This window comes from Vulpes vulpes, chromosome 3 (assembly GCF_048418805.1).
Source record: "Vulpes vulpes isolate BD-2025 chromosome 3, VulVul3, whole genome shotgun sequence".
NCBI lineage: Eukaryota > Metazoa > Chordata > Mammalia > Carnivora > Canidae > Vulpes > Vulpes vulpes.
In genome coordinates, this window is record NC_132782.1 from 95,384,093 (window position 1) to 95,402,530 (window position 18,438).

Here is an 18,438-nt window from a genome sequence, read left to right on the forward strand (position 1 = left end):
GGAAGTTGGTTGCATGCTTGTAGAGAGATTTGGATTCAGCTGCCATTATGCTCCAGACTCTGAACATCTTCCCAAGTTTTTATAAGTACCTATTTTCACATGCCTTTCCAATACATCATATTATCAGCATTATTTGTTTTTCCAATATGACAATCAAAAATGGTCTTCCATTGCCAATTTCATTGTTTAAAAAAGATTCATTCATTTATTTGAGAGAGAGAGAAAGTGGGAGGATGGGGAGAGTCTTAGGCAGGCAGGCTCCACACTGAGTGCAGAGGCCAATGCGGGGCTCAATCTCATGACCTGGAGATCATGACCAGAGCCAAAACCAAGAGTCGAATGCTTAACTGATTGCCACCCTACCCAGCTTCATTTTTAATTAATGAATTCTAACATCTTTGCCTATTGTTCATCTATATGTATTTCTCAGGAATTTGAGAAATATGAATTAATAAACATATGAATTGTTTATTTGTATCTTTTACCTATCTATTAATTGGGTTTTGGATCTCCTTCAATGTTGGTATTAACCATTTGTCTTTGTTATGTGTTGCTATTTTTTTTTCCTGAGTCTGACTAATCTTTTAACTGTGTTTATAGTATTGTTGCTAAATGGAATGGTGTATTTTCTGGGCGAGAAGTGTAAAATTTTTTACTTTTGTTCTTATCTTCACTCATGAGAGATTATCTGGCTATAGAATACTTATCTTACAAAATTTTGCCCTTTATCTCTGTCCACTCTTATTGTTCCATTGTTTTCTAGAATTGAAGATGAGAAGTCCAATCCCAATATGACCTTTTTCCTATTTCTTCCTAGAAATCTAGAGAACTTTATATATTCTTTAAAGTCAAAAACTGGGATCCCTGGGTGGCGCAGTGGTTTAGCGCCTGCCTTTGGCCCAGGGCGCGATCCTGGAGATCCGGGATCGAATCCCACGTCGGGCTCCCGGTGCATGGAGCCTGCTTCTCCCTCTGCCTGTGTCTCTGCCTCTCTCTCTCTCTCTCTCTGTGACTATCATAAATAAAAAAAAAAAAAGATTTAAAAAAATAAATAAATAAAGTCAAAAACTTCCTCAGTATGTGTTATGGTGACATTTTTTTCTCATTTATTTTGTCAACTATATGATGTATCATTTTAATGATTGGAGTCTTCCTTGAGTTTTGGAAAGGTTTTTCTGACACAGCTTTAAATATTGCTTTTCCAGTCCCGCCTGCCCGGCTCTCCCGCAGGGTCGCCGCACCCGCACTCGCTGCGCGCGGAGCGGGGACGCGAGCCACGGAGGAGACGCCGCCCCCGGGCTGCAGCAAGCCGCATCTGGAGAAGCTGACCCTGGAGATCACCCCCATCCTCGAAAAATAACTGCATGCTACCTGAGGATGTGAAGAATTTTTACCTGATGACCAATGGCTTCCACATGACATGGAGTGTGAAGCTGGATGAGCACAACATTCCATTGGGCAGCATGGCAATTAACAGCATCTCAAAACTGACTCAACTCAACCAGTCTTCGTGTACTCACTCCCTAATGCACCAACTCTGGCAGACTTGGAGGATGATACACTTGAAGCCAGTGAGAACCAGCCAGAGAAGCCTCACTTTGATTCTTGCAGTGTGATATTTGAGCTGGATCCTTGCAATGGGAATGGGAAGGTTTGCCTTGTCTACAAAACAGGGAAACCAGCATTAGCACAAGACACTGAGATCTGGTTCCTGGACAGAGCATTATACTGGCATTTTCTCACAGATACATTTACCGCTTACTATCGCCTGCTCATCACGCACCTGGGCCTGCCACAGTGGCAGTGTGCCTTCACCAGCTATGGCATTAGCCCCCAAGCCAAGCAATGGTTCAACATGTATAAACCCATCACCTACAACACAAACCTGCTTGCAGAAGAGACCAACTCCTTTGTGAACAAGCTGGATCCCAGCAGAGTATTCAAGAGCAAGAACAAGACATTAATCCCCAAAAAGAAAGGGCCTGTCCAGCCTCCAGGTGGCCAGAAAGGGCCCTCAGGTCCTCCCTCCACTTCTAAATCCTCTTCTAGCCCTGGCAACCCTGTCCGGAAATGAGCACTTCACCTCCCCGCCAGCCTCACAGCCAAGATTTCCACACACAGGTGGCCCAAGCCTCAGATTCTGTGAGTGGCACCATAGACCTCTTCCCGTCTGAGCGAGCCAAATCCTAGGCCTTTTACTCCCATTGGCATTGGCCAGGAGTTCAAGGGCATACTCAGGTCTTCCAGAGTCCTTTCCTCATCCCCTGCCTCTGAAAGCTGTAGAGAGTTTCAGAACTTGTTTAAGCAGTTAAATAGAGCTGTTAAGAGCTTTCCTCTCTTTCCACCCCCAACCCTCTACACCCCTCAGCAGTCATTAGAGAAATCCCTCAAAGAAACCACTGATTTTGACCCATGAAGCATTAGAACTGTGCTGTTCAATTGGTAATCACTAGCCACATGTGGCTATTTAAACTATATTAAAAATTCAGTTCCTCAGTGCATTAGCCCTATTGTGAGTATTCATGGGGCTAGTAAATTCTGTATTTGACAGCACAGAGATTATGGAACATTTCCATCATCACAGAAAGTTCTTTTGGGCAACACTGCATTAGAATATTTTCATGCTGCTTTTTCTCAGATCAGTTCATTTTTGTTAGAGAATGTAGATAATTTAATGCGTCATAATGTTCCATGAAAATTCTTGAAGATACAATTGCATATGTTTATTTTTCTTAATTCTCACTCTGGTCCTTTTTAAGTTTCCTATAAAGTTTGTTGTTTCCAAAAATAAAAATAAAAATAAAATAAAATAAATATTGCTTTTCCTTTTTTGCTCTGTTTTCTCCATCAGTCATCCCAGTCATTCTTATACTGGAAATCTCTTCCATCTCTGGAATCTTCTCACTCATTATTTTATCTCTTTTCCATTATCCTCTTCTTTCTGAGAAGAGAGTTTCTTCAGAATGGCTTCAAACTTATTACTTGAATTCCCAGTAGTGTAAATTCTGGTCTTTATTGTTTCCAAGCTACATTTAATCCCAAGGGAAATTTTATTCCTTTCAAAATATATCTTCTTTATTTTTTTTGTTAAATATTTTATTTATTTATTCATGAGAGACATAGAGAGAGAGAAGCAGAGACACAGGCAGAGGGAGAAGCAGGCTCCATGCAGGGAGCCCCATGTGGGACTCCCGGGACTCCAGGATCATGCCATGGGCTAAAGGCAGACACTCAACCATTGAGCCACCAGGGTGTCCCTATTTCTTCTTTATTTATCTCTGTCCATCATCATGCTACCCTCCTGCTTTATATCTCAGTCTTTCAACTTATCATATAATTTTCCATTTCTTCTTTCATAGAGCAAACAGTTTCATGCATTGTATTGAGAATACAAACACAACAAAAGCTTTATAAAGTGTGCTTCTTTTTCATATTAGTACTCTTTCAAAGACTCTTCAGAGAAACATATCTATCATTATGCTATATAATCTTGAAAAAAATAAGTCTAAGATACATGACTGAAATATACAGTTGATCCTTGAATAACATGTGGGTTAGGGACACCAACCCCTTATGCAGTAAAAAATCTACATATAACTTTGACTTGCCAAAAGCTTAACTACTAATAGCCTATTGTTACCTGGAAGGCTTACTGACAACAAACAGTTTATTGACATATGTTTTGTCTGTAACATGTATTGTATACTGTATCTTGAAATAACACCTAACTTTCTTTCTTTTTTTCTTTTCTTTTTTCTTTTTTTTGACTATTTCTAGGCTACATGGTTTATCTGCAAATATTTTCAAATTGTTGCAAATCTACAAAAAAAAAAAACTTACCAATATATTTATGTATATAAGTGAACCTGCACTGGTCAAATTCATGTTGTTCAAAGGTCAACGGAATGTTGTTCTTCATTCCATTTCCATGTATTCATCAAGAATCAAGGTACTTATAGCCTTTTCTGATTTGTTTTATAATATATGTAGATGTTTATACATATATATAATTTTTAAAAGCTGCTATGTAATCTATTCCTTCTTCCTGATCTGAAGTTGAAGAACTATATGAAGTGCACAAACTTTAGCCAAATTTCTAGTTTAAAATAGCTAATTATCATTAAACTTTCTAGTTTAAAAGCCAAATATTCTTTGAAATCTGATGTTCTAAAAAAAGACATTGTGATATCACTACCTCATTGTTTTTCTACAAAATTTAGAATTTATTCCCAGATAGGCTATTTCTGTGTTCATGACTAAAAATCTACAACCTTCACCATGGCCACTCTACAGCTTATGTCATTCCAAATGCAGATTTCAGATCACAATTGATGTTGAAACAGTTTGTGAAAAGACTCTAAATACTCTAGTAAACACATCCCATACTGAGGGAGATTCATATTCCTTCACTCTAGACAGAAGAAAGTCCAAGCTTGTGGGGTTTCTTGAAAAAGTTTTCCATTAATGGTTCCATCGTTATACCTGTAAACATTAAGGTTTTGACTCATGGCAGTTCTTCCTGTTACCTAGAAGATTGTTGTATAGTATCCTCAGTTTCTAGGGCTACTGAAATCTTCTCTTGAGTTTTTATATCCATGTGAGTGTGGGGAATGACTAATCAAAAGGTAGTTTTCTATCATCATAACTCAAAATTAAGTATGTGGTGATTATGTCACTCTGTTGCATAAAATCCTTCAAGGGTTTCCAACTGTATCTAGTGTAAGGTATAAAAGCCTCTCAGAATAGCATGGGAGCTCTTTACAATTTGGCACCAACCTATCCTTTCAACTTCATATTTTTTCACGTCCTTCCATATATCTCAAACTCTCACCATGCTAGACTATTAATCTCGTTTTCTAACCTGCCTGGTGATTTCAGACCTTTCTCCTTCTGCTTATATACTGTCCCCTCTGTCTGAAATTCCTTATTTGTCCTAGCTCAGTGGAAAATTCTCATTCATCCTTCCAAAGGAACAGAAACAGCATCACCTTTTTGTAGTATTCCCAGATGCCCAAAGTAAAATTAGTCACACAATGTGATCTCATTGGGCGGTCAGAATGTTGTGTCCCCTTGAAATATATATGTTAAATCCTAATCTCCAGGGTGACAGTATTTGGATCTGGGGCCTTTGGGAGGTGATCAGGTCATGAGAACAGAGCCCTCATAAAGGGGGTTAGTGCTCTTATAAGAGAGGCCCAAGAGAGGTCCCTAGCTTTTGTCTCAGGGAAATTATCTTCTAATAGATCACTGAGTTTTTCCTCCCTTTTATTACCTCTGTTCTCTGCCTCTGGAACCCCAATAAAAGAAATGGCAGACATCCACACTGCTTCATATTTTTCTCATACATTCCATTATTTTCCTTTGGCTCAGTTCTGCAAGATTCCATTGACTTTATGACCAGACCACCGACAGGGCTGTTAACCATAACCATTCTCTTATTCAGTCTGTCCACTGAATTGTTTTTAGTGCCAAACACATTTTTAATTGCCAGGTACTCATTTTTGTTCTCTGATTACATCTTTTTTGTAGCAGCAGTCTGTTCTTATTTATGTACACACCATCTTTCCAATTTCACTGGAGTCATTCATTATTTTTTTTTATTGCTTTCTCCCCAAATGATCTTTATTTCCTAAAAGCACAATTATTTTACTTGTTAATCTTGTTACTTCTCATATATGTAGTTTCTTTTTCCTCGTATGTTTGTTGATCCTTGGTTCTTAGTTCATATTTATGAATAAAGATCTAGGCTGTTGGTTAATGAATTTCTTTTAGTTTTGTGTAGATCTATTTGCCAGGAAGCTTCTCCCTAGATGATTCCATGCTACTGGGTAAGGTGTGATACTAGACAACTACATTGAAGAATTTTACATTAGAGGGTCAGCAGGTTGTGAGTAACAAGTCAGAAAAGGAAGGATTTCACTTTAGTAATGGGGTATTTGATGAATTTCTTCTTAAGAAAAGCGCTTTGCCTTTCTTTTTGCATAGATATATCTGCTATGTGTTCCAGAGTTTCCTCAAAACCTGCTTTGCTTCCCATTCAGATGCTTTGGTTCGTCCTCAGATCCAGTTCTTTAAATTAAATATATTCAACATACATTTATTGAATAGTATGGCAAGATAGTATTGAATAGTATGGTAAATCATGTCTTCAAAACGGCTACAAATTCTATCTATCCTTGTATCCATTCCCCTTTGCAATGTGACTTTGGAGCTCCTCCTACTGGAGGGAGGTAGGGTCGATTTCTCCACCGCCTTGAATCTGGGCTTGGCCATGTGGTTTTCTTTGTTCAGCAAGATTATAGAAAAGTGACCTGGAAGAGAGACATGGAAATCGCTCGTACGATGGGGCTTGTTCTCTTGCTTCTCTAAGAAGATATATAAAAGACCAGAGCGTTCAAAATATGTTTGTTTTTTGTTTTTTGTTTTTTTTTTTTTTGCCAATGAATTCTGAGATAGCAAAATATCTCAGAAGAAGATACTTTGTGAAGAAGCCCGAACAGATAACAAGAGGCATGTGCTCTATTTGGCCCATTGTCCTGATCAGGAAGACACTAAATGTGTGAAAAAGATTTTCTAGATTATCCAAGTAGCAGCCCATCCACAGTGGACTGTGGATGCTTGAAAGTGCCCAGCAGAGATGAGATGAGCTCTCACAGATAAGAACTTCCTAGTTGATCCAAGTCATGCTCTAAATAAAAAATTACTGTTTAAGGCCACCGTGTTTTGGGACAGTTTGTTACACAGCAAAAGCCTACTGATACAAACACCACATTGTCTTAATGCTCCAGGTACTGTAGATACTATGATAAACAGAGTAGATAAGCTTTTGCCTTCAAATGATGATAAGGAAAGAAATAAAGGAGTCAGACAATTTTAGAGAATAACGCACACTCTGAAGGAAAGGAATCAGGGCAATGTGACAGCAACTTTGAGTAGGTGGTTTGAGTTAAGGTCTCAAGGGCATGGAAGAGCCAACCATGCAAAGGTCCAGAGACAGATTATTCCAGACAGAGGAAACTGCAAATGCAAAGACACTGAGGTGGGAACACACTTCACAGATTACAGGGGCGTAAAGAAGGTCAAGAGGCTGGACTATAGTAAGCAAAGAAGACAGTGAGTGCAAGGATATAAAGTCAGGGGAACAGATTATGTGAACTTGGACTATAATTAATTTATTAATTACCTTGGTGCTTGCACCATACCTCATCCCTATTCTTTATATTTGTGGACTTGGAGCTTTTAAAAGGCTCCTATGGGAAGGATCCCTCTTCCCTCCAGCATTATAGGTTACAGCTTTCCATGATCTGTTTCCTTCATCAATCAGATCCATCTGCTTTCTGTCTTTGAGGATTTCTTCAAAATGTCCTTCCCCAGCTGCCTGCCTTTCTGGTTTCCTAGCATTACTGTGAATTCATGCTTTTTAAAATACATGGTGTGTTTGTTTGGTTATTGTTTTTGTTTTTACACTTTTAAAAAAATTGGAGTGCAGTTGACACACAATATTACATTAGTTTCCGGTGTACAGCCTCGTGATTCAACAATTCTACGTGTTATACCGTGCTCACCCCAAATGTAGCTACTGTCTGTCACTGTACAATGCGATCACAAAACCACTGACTGTGGTCCCTATGCTGTACCTTTCATCCCCATTATTTATTCATTCCATCCCTAGAAACCTAAATCTCCCACTCCACTTCACCCCTTTGTACATCCTTTGTCCTCCCACTTCCTTCTCTCTGGCAGCCATCAGTTTATTTTATATATTTCTAGAAGATATTATGCTAAGTGAAATATGTCAGAGAAAGATAAATACCATATGATTTCACTCATATGTGGAATCTAAAAACAAAACAAGTGAATAAACAAACAAAAACCAGAATCAGACCTAGAAATACAGAGAATAAACTGATGTTTTTAAATTTTTAGGATTTTGGTTCAGTCTGTCCTCAATTCACCATCTAACTGAAATTCTCCTATCTCCCTTTACAATTTGTAGCTCTAAGCTCACCCTAATCTATTAACTTCTTTTTATTGTCCTTTTTCTCCTCATTGCTTCTCTTTTATAGCTTGTCTTTATAGTGGCTGGTGAGAGGTGAGGCCTCCATAGGATATTTATTCACTACCCAATAAATATTTATCAAGTACCTTTTATCAGCAAACAAAATGGAGACCATTCTCTCACCAGTTACCCTTGCAGTCACCTGCTCTGCTCAGGTCCAACTGAGCTGAGAGTGGCTCCTCAAAACACCTCATACTGGAGGAGGACATTCAAGGGTTAATTTCCCCAGTGCCTTAAATTTCACGGGACAGTAATGTGTTTCATTTCCCGGGGAGGTGTTGCTCTTGATATGTCAGAATTCATGTGCCAAAAAATGTGTTTTAACTCCCCAGTCCTCTATCTATCATCTATCTATCTATCTATCTATCTATCTATCTATCTATCATTATCTATTTATCATCTCTTTCAATTCCTCTATCTAAGTATCTATCTATCCATCCATCTACCCTTCTGTCTACCTACCTAACTGCCTACCTATCCATCCACTTATCGTCTACCTATCTTCATTGAGTTTTGGGTGCCATGAGTCAATAGGAGATGGCACGCAGGGTATCATACTTGGGAGGGATGGACCATATTACCCCATTGAGAACAGAAGACCTTTACCCTCACAGACCAAGAACTTGGCCTTGGTAGGCATTTGTAAAGTATCCAGTACAGGAACCTTCTCTTGTTTCCCTAAAGCAGATAAATATACTTTCATAAAGACATTTAGAGCATTTATAGTGGATATTAGCAATCTGAAGAGCCCAGTATACACTCATAATATTTTCTTCCCCAAATCTGTTGGATCCATTGCAGAACCCAAAGTACAAAACCCTTGGGCTGTCCGGCTATTGCCTTATGAGAATACCACTACACTGTTTCCCTCAAACCCAGAATAAGCAGGCCAGAGCACCTTGAGTAAAGAGAAAAGGAGGCCAACTTTCTCTTCTCTACCCCAGGGCTATTGCATGTGCCATTCCCTTGGCCTGGGACACCATTCTCCCTGTTTCTCCAAATCTCTTACTTATCCTGACTCTTATTTATCCTTGTGGTCTCAATTTACAAGCTCCTTGAGGAGAGAAGCAGCCTTCTTTGCTTTTCTACTTTTCCTTTTCTACCCTAAGTATAGTGGATGCTGTAGGTGCTCTATCCAGCCAGGTCCCCTTCACTGGTGCACTCATTTCTCAGTTACTGAGAGTATTTGATACTGAAATGGAGCTGCCTTGCCTGGGAGGTTACTCCCAGCCACAGGGGATAGTCAGTGGCCAATGACTGACTGGGATACAAAAGGTTGGGTGCCTGGCCTCACGTGGAACACAGCTTCCCAGGGTATCAGGATGAAGCTAGGTTCCAGGTGATGCCACACCTCTGCTGGGTTTTCTTCCAGTTTCTCCTGCTTCTCTCTCACCTTCTCTCCAGAGAACACTCCTCCAATAAACCATGTTCACCAGAATCACCATCTCAAGCTCTGCTTCTAGGTATCTTGAACAAAGAAAGCCTTATTTAAGAGGTTTATCTGCTATTTAAATAACCAAGAATACCTTTCCTCTCTGATTCCTGCTCCTTTAACTGTGCTAGAGATTCACATGGTCAGACTCGGGTGTGAATAGTGCCCCCTGGAACTGGCCACACAGGAGGCCCCCACCTGAGAGCCCTGAGAAGCCTCTCCTCCAGGAAGCAGAAGTGGAAGAAGAAAAAGAGAACACCGCACACAAGCAGTTCACTCTAGAGGCTGTGCTGGCATTCCAGAAGCAAAGCTGTTTGTCTAACCTGATAAAAAGGGTTATTTTTTTTAAAGGCTTTAGTAAAATCACTTAATCTAAAATTCAATATGAATGTTACTCTGCATTAATCGCTAAGAACCAACAAGTCAATCCCAGACCTGTTCTTTCCCTGAAGTGAAACGAATTTCGTTAAGGATGAGGTTTGGGGGGGGGTTATTTACCAAAAAGTTCAAAGTTCAAAACTGCAATTAAAGTTATTCTCCCAAATGGAACCCCTTGGGAGCCACAGTAACAGCACAAACTAATAAATCAGGATGAATTCACGTTTGAAGAGTCTGTAGAGACACTGACTAATGGCATGAGACTGACAAGATGGTTTAGAAATTCGTTCATATACAAATATTTTTAAACATCAGTCCCTTGTCACTTACATATTCAATAGTTAAATTTAGACTATTTGAAAGTGATTCAGAGAGGTATCAGTTGTGATATCCTGTTGGGACATGAACTCAACATACTCAAAGTTGGGAGATGGTGAGTAGGTGAGGTGAGGTGACCATTCAACATCAACATGACATGTGCAGTAACTCGCAGGAGAGTATTTAAAAGCTCTCCAACTGTGAATGTTGCTAATGGAAGTGCAGAGGTGGAGGAAAGAAACAGCAAGTATGGATTTGAGGGTACCAAGACGAAAGCTCTAGCAGCTCTCAGGGGATTACTATATTCCATCCATCTGAACAACCACAATGGGGGCCTTAGAGACCAATTTTCCAAATGCGTAATTAAGGAAAGAGAGGCACTAGCATGCCATCTTGAGGAAGAAGATGGAGCTTGGATGTCTTCTCCTACCTGCAGTTCAAGAAGCCGCCTCTTTATCATCTCAGGCAGGCTCACTCCACCCATCCGGTCTTCATGGTATAGGCTGCCTTTTCCTTCTGCAACTCTTTTCTCTATGGCACCACCGTTGTCTTAGTTGCTGAAGTGTCAAGCCTCAATTTTCGCTCCTACATCTTTAGCCTTCTTTTCTTTTGCCACCATTAGCCTCAGGGCCAACACAATTCCATAATCTTCTGGCTGTGATTCCTTGACCTTCTTATAGGATGTGACCATTACTTCCATTTCACCTGCATTACTCATGAGCCTAACCATGCCTTGGATCTTTGTATTACCTTGAGTCTCTCCTCCTCCAAGAGCATGACTATGGAAACCCATTGGAAAAATCCTCTACCTCAGCTATGTTACCAATATCTACTCCTACACCAGCTTGTGCTGATTTTTTTCTTATCATGTGAAGCATGTGAGATTAGCTGTTTTGACTCTTTTCTCTTGTCTTAGAGAAAGCAAACCAAGATCTGTGTGTTTCCTCCCAGAAAGGAAAGAGCTATGCAACAAGGAAGGGGAAAATGTGTCTGCAAATCTGCAGCTTAAAGCCCCATGTGTTTAAAAAATCATTCTTGTTTGCCTTTTTTTCCCTATAAAATGTATAAAGAATTTTATCCCTCAGTATTCTACATCAGATCAAAGAAGCCTGTGTTTGGATAACACCGATGAAAGAGGAAGGCTCTCACTCCTTGCTACTCTTGAACAAAGGCTCAGATGCAAACTGGGATGATCACTCTGAAACCTGCTCTATCACTCAAAGAACCATAGCGGCTCTGGCACTGAGGGCTGCCCTGACTACAGCCAGAAGGCAGGACTAGTGTAGGTTATAATATCTGAATAGTACTTGGCATTGGATTTGATAGACAGTGAAGGGGTTGATAAACACTTTAACCAGTTGTATTCTTTTAGCATCTCACAACTTTTATTTCATTTCATCAAATGGAATGAAAGCATGGTATTGGCCAGTGAGAAGATGTAACCTTAATATTGACTTACCCTAAATCTAGTGTGAATTCTGAGCTCCTCCCCACTGCTCACAGGAACTTCTTTCACCTCTTCATCTCTATTTTCCCCTGGAATCTGTATCTGTTGTCTATAGAGCCCAGGGGACTCCATACTTGTGCCCCTCTGGTCAGGCTTGTTTAGCCCAGGTGAGCTGCTTCACTGGTTCTCATGAACATCCCTGACACCCTCATCTCCATGAACTTCCATCATCCCCACCTTCCCATTCTTGCCGTACCACCCATAACCATCTTCAATAGCTAGCATGTCACACAACACTCAGTAAAATCACAAGAGTTATATGTTCTTTATCTACTGGGTCCTTTGACAGCACTAACGTCCTTGTGATTGACCACATAACATATTCTGAAAGGACTTCATTCCTATTCTACTCAGATCAAGGTCCATATTCCATCCTTACCACCAAAACCTGTGAAATCATATTTTGTGGGGAGTAAGTCCATTCATTGAGAGTTTTGTCAAAATTTCTTTTTACTTATGCCACATTTATATTTATATTTGCCTTTTTCTTTTTGTTTTCTTCATGCCTCAAATAAAGAAATCTCCCTTTGCATTATCTAAGAAAGGTGAAAATCTTTGGGAGGGATGAGCCATATTACCCTATTGTGAACAGAAGACCCTCCACTCTCGCAGACCAAGAGTGGGGCCTTAGTAGGCATTTGTAAAGTGTTCATGACCCAATATTTTTTGTCCTATTTGTCTCTTTGCCCAATTTCCTATTGGCTTGTTGTACTTATTTTTAGACGTTCTCTTTATTTATTACCGGGAGGAGATGGCAGAGAGGGCCATGCTAATTATACATGCTCCTTTCCTTAAGAATCTAAACCTCCAGGCAGCCCCTGTGGTGCAGCGGTTTAGCACTGCCTGCAGCCTGGGGTGTGATCCTGGAGACCCCAGATGGAGTCCCACGTCAGGCTCCCTGCATGGAGCCTGCTTCTCCCTCTGCCTGTGTCTCTGCCTCTCTCTCTCTCTGTCTCTCATGAATAAATAAAATAAAATCTTAAAAAAAAAAAAAAAGAATCTAAACCTCCTCCTAAACAAACACAGAGATGAGACAGTGTTTCATGGAGCTCAGAGTTTACTGTGAGAGGTAGTGTATAAGATACAATGCAGCCAAAGTGCAATAATGGATGTCTACTCAAGGTACACTTGGGACACAAAGAAATGATGAACTCATCTGGGGGTGGAAGCAGGAAAGCATTACAGACAAGGAGCCGCTGAGCCAGGTCTTAAGGAATTAGTGGTTCAGTAGCTAGGTGGGGAGGTGTCCATTAAATATTTGTTAGACTAGAAAATGAAAGGTATATTACACAGTGAAAAGAACATGTGCAGAGTGACAATATTTAAACAGCTCAGTCTCTTCAGGAAATGTTCAGACTCAGTCTAGCTAATCAGGTGGGAGGCAGAGTGGTGGCAAATGTGTCTGAGGGCTCAAAAAATAAAATAAAGAATTTACTAAAGAAAAATTAGAGGAAGGAGGGGCTCCTGGGCTGGCTCAGTCAGAGGGCATGCAGCTCCTCATCTCAGGGTCATGAGTTTGAGCCCCCTATTGGGTGTAGAGACTACTAAAAGTAAACAAATAAACTTAAAAAAAAATCATAATCATATAATTGATAATCATAATATTGATAAAACCAAACAAACATTGGTTTAAAAATCATCAAAACCGGGGCACCTGGGTGGCTCAGTTGGTTAAGCATCCAACTCGATTTCAGCTCAGGTCATGATCTCAGTGTTATGAGATGGAGCCTGGTTGGGAGGTGGAGCCTCCTCAGGAATCTTTCTCTCTCTCTCTCTCTCTCTCTCTCTCTCCCCCCGCCCCTCTCTCTCTCCCACTGCTCCCCCACTCCACTCACAACATTCTTTCTCAAAAAAAGAAAATCATAAAAACAATAGAATTTAAAAATAATTGCAAGAATTATTTCTTTAAAAGAGGAAGACCATGGAAGGAGAGAAGACAGGAAAGGAAGGAAGCAGGGATGGAGAGAGAAAAAGTAGATTAGGGTCTTGTGAGTTAATTCAAGGGGAAAGGAGCAGACATGGAATGTAAATTTATTGATATTATATTTACCGAAGGCTTAGTACTTGCCAGGGACTGGGCTATGTGTTGGGGACAAAACAGCTGTATAAAGAGATATGTCCTCTGCTTTTGAGGAACTGAATTTCAAATGAGGAAGTGCTTTTTTAAACATATAATTACATGGACAAAATATAAGTACAAATTGAGAGAGGTGTGGAAGAAAAGTAAAGAGGATAATGAGAGGTTACAGCAAGGTCAGAAATTAACTTGGGGTTGGGGCCTGGCTCATGAAAGGATTTTGAAGATGTGACATTTAAGCCAATATCTGGTGAAGAAGAATGAGCTAACCAGGCATAGTTAGGAAAGAACAATTCAGGAAGAAAACCAAGGGCTTCAGGTAAGAGAGACCATGATCCAGTTCAAGTAACTGGAAGAAGGTCAGTGGGGCTGGAGCCAACAAAGGAAGAAGAAAGTTACAAAGATTTGTAGGTAGAGTGGCTGACAGACCCAGAGGTATGGGGGTGGTGGTCCTGGGATCTGAGACTTTTCTTTTTCCTTTTTAAAACAGGGACAGCCCCAGGCAAACCCGGAAGACTTGATCATCCTACTGAAGGCCTTATTCAAGATTTCAATTCAATTCAATTTCGATTCAAGAACAATATGGCAGCTGTAATCAGCACAGTCCTAGTGAGGACGCGTGAAAGTGAATGGTTTCAAGAAATATTAGAAGTAAATGGATGAATCATAGCCAGGGAAGGGGAGTGGGGTAGAGAGAACAATCAAGAATGAATGGCAGATTTTTCTGGCTTTGGAAATGGTGGGATGTGCATAAAAAGTGGATGAAGACACAAGTAAATGACACTACCTTTGTTCCTCAGCATCAACTGGTCAAATCAGAGCTTCACATTTGATCACCACTGAATACACAGGAATAAATTTTGGTACCCTCCATCTCCTCCATCCCTGGGGTTGAGGTAGACACTGGACCAGGAAGCTGCCTCAATGCGCTCAGGAAATAATTTGCAAGCCAGTTTTAAGCTTTAAAGAAGGAGAGTATTCCTCACCCTAATCAGGGGGTATGACTCAATGAGCCAAAGAAAAACAGGAAGCTTTTATTACAGGCTGCATTCATCCCGCATTCGGATGGCTTGTCAGGAAATGTATTGCTTGTTCCCTACCTCCACTTCCCAGACTCCAATTTTTAACCCAGAAGAAATTGTAACTGAATTATGAAGTCCTTTCAAAACTAGACATTTGACACATCTGTTATAGAAGCCTTATAAAAAGCACACTGGATGCCTGTAAATTTTATAATTATGTTAATTCAAACTCAAAGACACCCCCATGAATTAAAAAAAATATATATATCTCCAGCTCAAATCACAGAGTTTGTTCTGCCTGCCATGGAGATGTGGGGAATATTTGCTGTATGCACTAAATTCTCCCCTTTAACTGCCCATGTCAGAAGAGCAGAGGACCGGAATGAAGATGAGCGCAGCAGACTGAAGATGAGAGTTTTATTGAAAGTGTAGGTTTGATCCCGTTCAGAAGCACAATCCCAGTGAGACCTAAGGCAGGTGTCTAGATAGGGGAGAATTTGCTTGCACCCCAAATGCTTTCCTCGGACTTGGGAGCAGAATGCCAGGGCTGGGATGGGCCACCAAAATCAGTCAGCCCATCTTACATCCATATTTTGTTTGTCATATGTTCATACGGTCACTCATTCATTTAGTAAGCATTGATTGAGTGCTCACTATATACGAGGTGGTCTTCTAGGACCTTGGGATAAAACAGACACAAAGCTGTCTTCTTACTGATTTTTTTTATTCAAAACAGAGGAATCAAGTAATAAACAATACAAATAAGCAATAAACCGAAAGAATAAGTAAGATACATGGTACCCTAACAAAAGAAAAAGGAGGATGGGGTAAAAGAGCCCTGAGGAGGGACAGGTTGCAATCTAAAGAAGGTGGTTGGGTAGCTTGCGCTGTGAGGGTGATGTTTGGAAAAAGTTTTTTTTTTTTTTTTTTTTTTTAGGTTTTATTTATTTATTCATGAGAGACACACAGAGAGGCAGAGACATAAGCAGAGGGAGAAGCAGGCTCCATGCAGGGAGCCCAGTGTGGGACTTGATCCCAGGACCCCGGGATCACAACCTGAGCCAAAGGCAGATACTCAACCACTGAACCACCCAGGTGCCCGTGGAAAAAGATTTGAAAGAGAGTGAGAGAGTCAGCCATGGGGATCTCTAGGAGGAAAGCCTGGTTGATTGAGGTTTTATTTTTCCCTCCAAAATAGCCAGGAGTCAGCTAACCTGGGATTTTTATCAAAGTACTCCATTGGGTAAGGAAGCTGGGTTATGCTTGTGTCCCACCCATAAGTCATGGGGCCTAGTCAATTTTTTCTATTGTAGTCTAAAAGTAGTCCACCAGCCTTCTAAACCGGATGTTTCCAGAGCCTCAGCTCAGCCCTTGAATGTTGTAGCATATTGGAATATTGGTAGCACTTGTCTTTAGGCGTTCATCTCGTATAAAGGAAGCTCAAAGACTGGGGCAAACAAGGTCAAAACCTGACTCTGACACTTAACACTGCCTGTCCTTGGACAAGTTATATAATCTGTATGAGTCTCAATTTCCTTATCTTAAAGATAAGATGTTAATAGCGCTTGGCATGCAGTAAGCACCTAATTAAAGCTAACACTTTTTGGTGGTGCCCACACTGGTGCCACCTCCTTGGAGGCAAGGTCTCTCTTGTGTTCTTTCCCTGTACCAGGTCAGCAGTGCCTAGGGCAGAGCACAGCAGGTGTCAGTATGTTACAAGTAGAGGAATGCAGCTTGTTCAAGAACCCCCCAAAACATGGCCAAAGCCCCATGGGAGAACTCACCTCCATTTCTTCTTCTTTTTTTTTTTTTTTAAGATTTTATTTATTTATTTGTGAGAGACACAGAGACACAGAGAGAGGGAGAAGCAGGCTCCCCGCAGGGAGCCCGATGCAGGACTGGATGCCAGGCCCCCGGGAACCACGACCTGAGCAGAAGGAAGACGCTCAACCACTGAACCACTCGGGTGCCCCTCACCCTCCATTTCTGGTTGGTAAATAGACACCTGTCCATTCACCAAGATGAGAAGTTTCAACACACATACACCTGAATCTGGTTTTATCTCTTCTTACCCCCCACCCCGCCCCGAATTTACTGTTTGGGGAAGAAGAGTGATCTAGTAAGGGGAAATACACAGCAAAGTTTTCATTCTTAGCAACAAGCTAATAAACAAGATTGTTTCTTATCCAAATTACAGTATTTCCTGCCCTTCTTTTTTGCAAAATGAATTCTTTGTCTAAAATTAAAGGATAATAATACTAAGAATAATGAAATTAAAAAAAAAAAAGAATAATGAAATTAATTCTCTGGTGTGTCAGACTGCGAGATAAAGTTAGGATGTGATTCTATATATAGAAGGGCTTCATCAGGAGAAGCAAAACTCTGATCCCAAATGTCTTGCCATATGGATAAAAAGTTAGGTATCAAATTAAAAAAACACTTTTCCCAAATCACCTCTTTGATTGCATTTTGGAGTTTCAGAACTGTAACATCAGTGGTGCTCAGAGTGTTAGTATGTGTTAGTCTCTGGTGGCAAATATGTAAGGTCCATAATTACCAGGGCCTTCTGGATGTCCCAGCAGGAACCAAATGGTTATGACCTGCAGGAAACTCTGAGCCTCTTAAGGTTGAGAGGCCATGGGTGGAAATCACATTCTGGGCTGAGAAAAGTGGCAATATGATCATTCTTGCTGTGAGCTGGTTTTGGTACCAATCTGACATTTCTCTATATCCAGGGTAGGCAAACTATGGTTTCTAGACCAAAGTCACTCTATTTCTTGTTTGTATAAATAGTTTTGTAAATAAATTTTACTGTGGGTTGTAGCAGCGACTCCTCCTCATCTCACAGTAGCCTCCTGGCCTGTCAAGGGTGCGTCCACAGCTGAACAGAAATCTTACCAGCTTTCCATTTTCCTGGTGGAAGTCCATGATCGGGAACAAAGGGTTAGCAGATTCTGGCCCACTGCTTGTTTTGTCAATAAAGCTTTATTGGAACACATCCATGCCCATTTATTCATATATTGTCTGTGAGTGCTTTTGAGCTATAATTGCAGAGTCGAGTAGTTGCAGCAGGGGCCGGCAAAGCTTAAAATATTTATTACCTGATCCTTTACAGAAAATGTTGCCAATTCTCCTTCTACATGAATGAAGTTTTCTAGATTTGTCACCCAGGGGAGGTTGTGAGAGGATTAAGTCATCAACCAGGCATGGCAGGAGACCTGCTCTTTCCCTCTGAGGAACGAGAGGACCAGCCTTGGACCTTGAAACAGCAATCTTGTAGCAACAAGAAGACATCATCTCTCACATTAAATTAAGGATACTAATGTGAAGTGGACTGGTCTTGTTTTCTCGGTATTTAATTTTTAAGTCTCTTTGGTTTTAGAGTTGTAAAAGAGCAAAAAGAATAAGGACGTTTTTACTAAGATGTCTGTTTGTAAATATTTAATTTGCATTTGAATAAAAATAACTTAGGTAACGCTAGAGATCCTTGAGAAGTTTTTTTTTTTTTTAAGATTTTATTTATTTATTCATGAGAGACAGAGACACAGGCAGAAGGAGAAGCAGGCTCCATGCAGGGAGCCTGACGTTGGACTGGATCCCAGATCTCCAGGATCACGCCCTGGGCTGCAGGCGGCGCTAAACCGC

At 40.6% G+C, this 18,438-nt stretch overlaps 1 pseudogene; it reads left to right on the plus strand.

Moving 5' to 3' along the window:
* The first annotated feature begins 1,328 nt into the window (after nucleotides 1-1,328).
* LOC112929176 (tubulin polyglutamylase complex subunit 2 pseudogene) lies at nucleotides 1,329-2,787 on the plus strand (annotated as a pseudogene).
* Nucleotides 2,788-18,438: the final 15,651 nt, after the last annotated feature.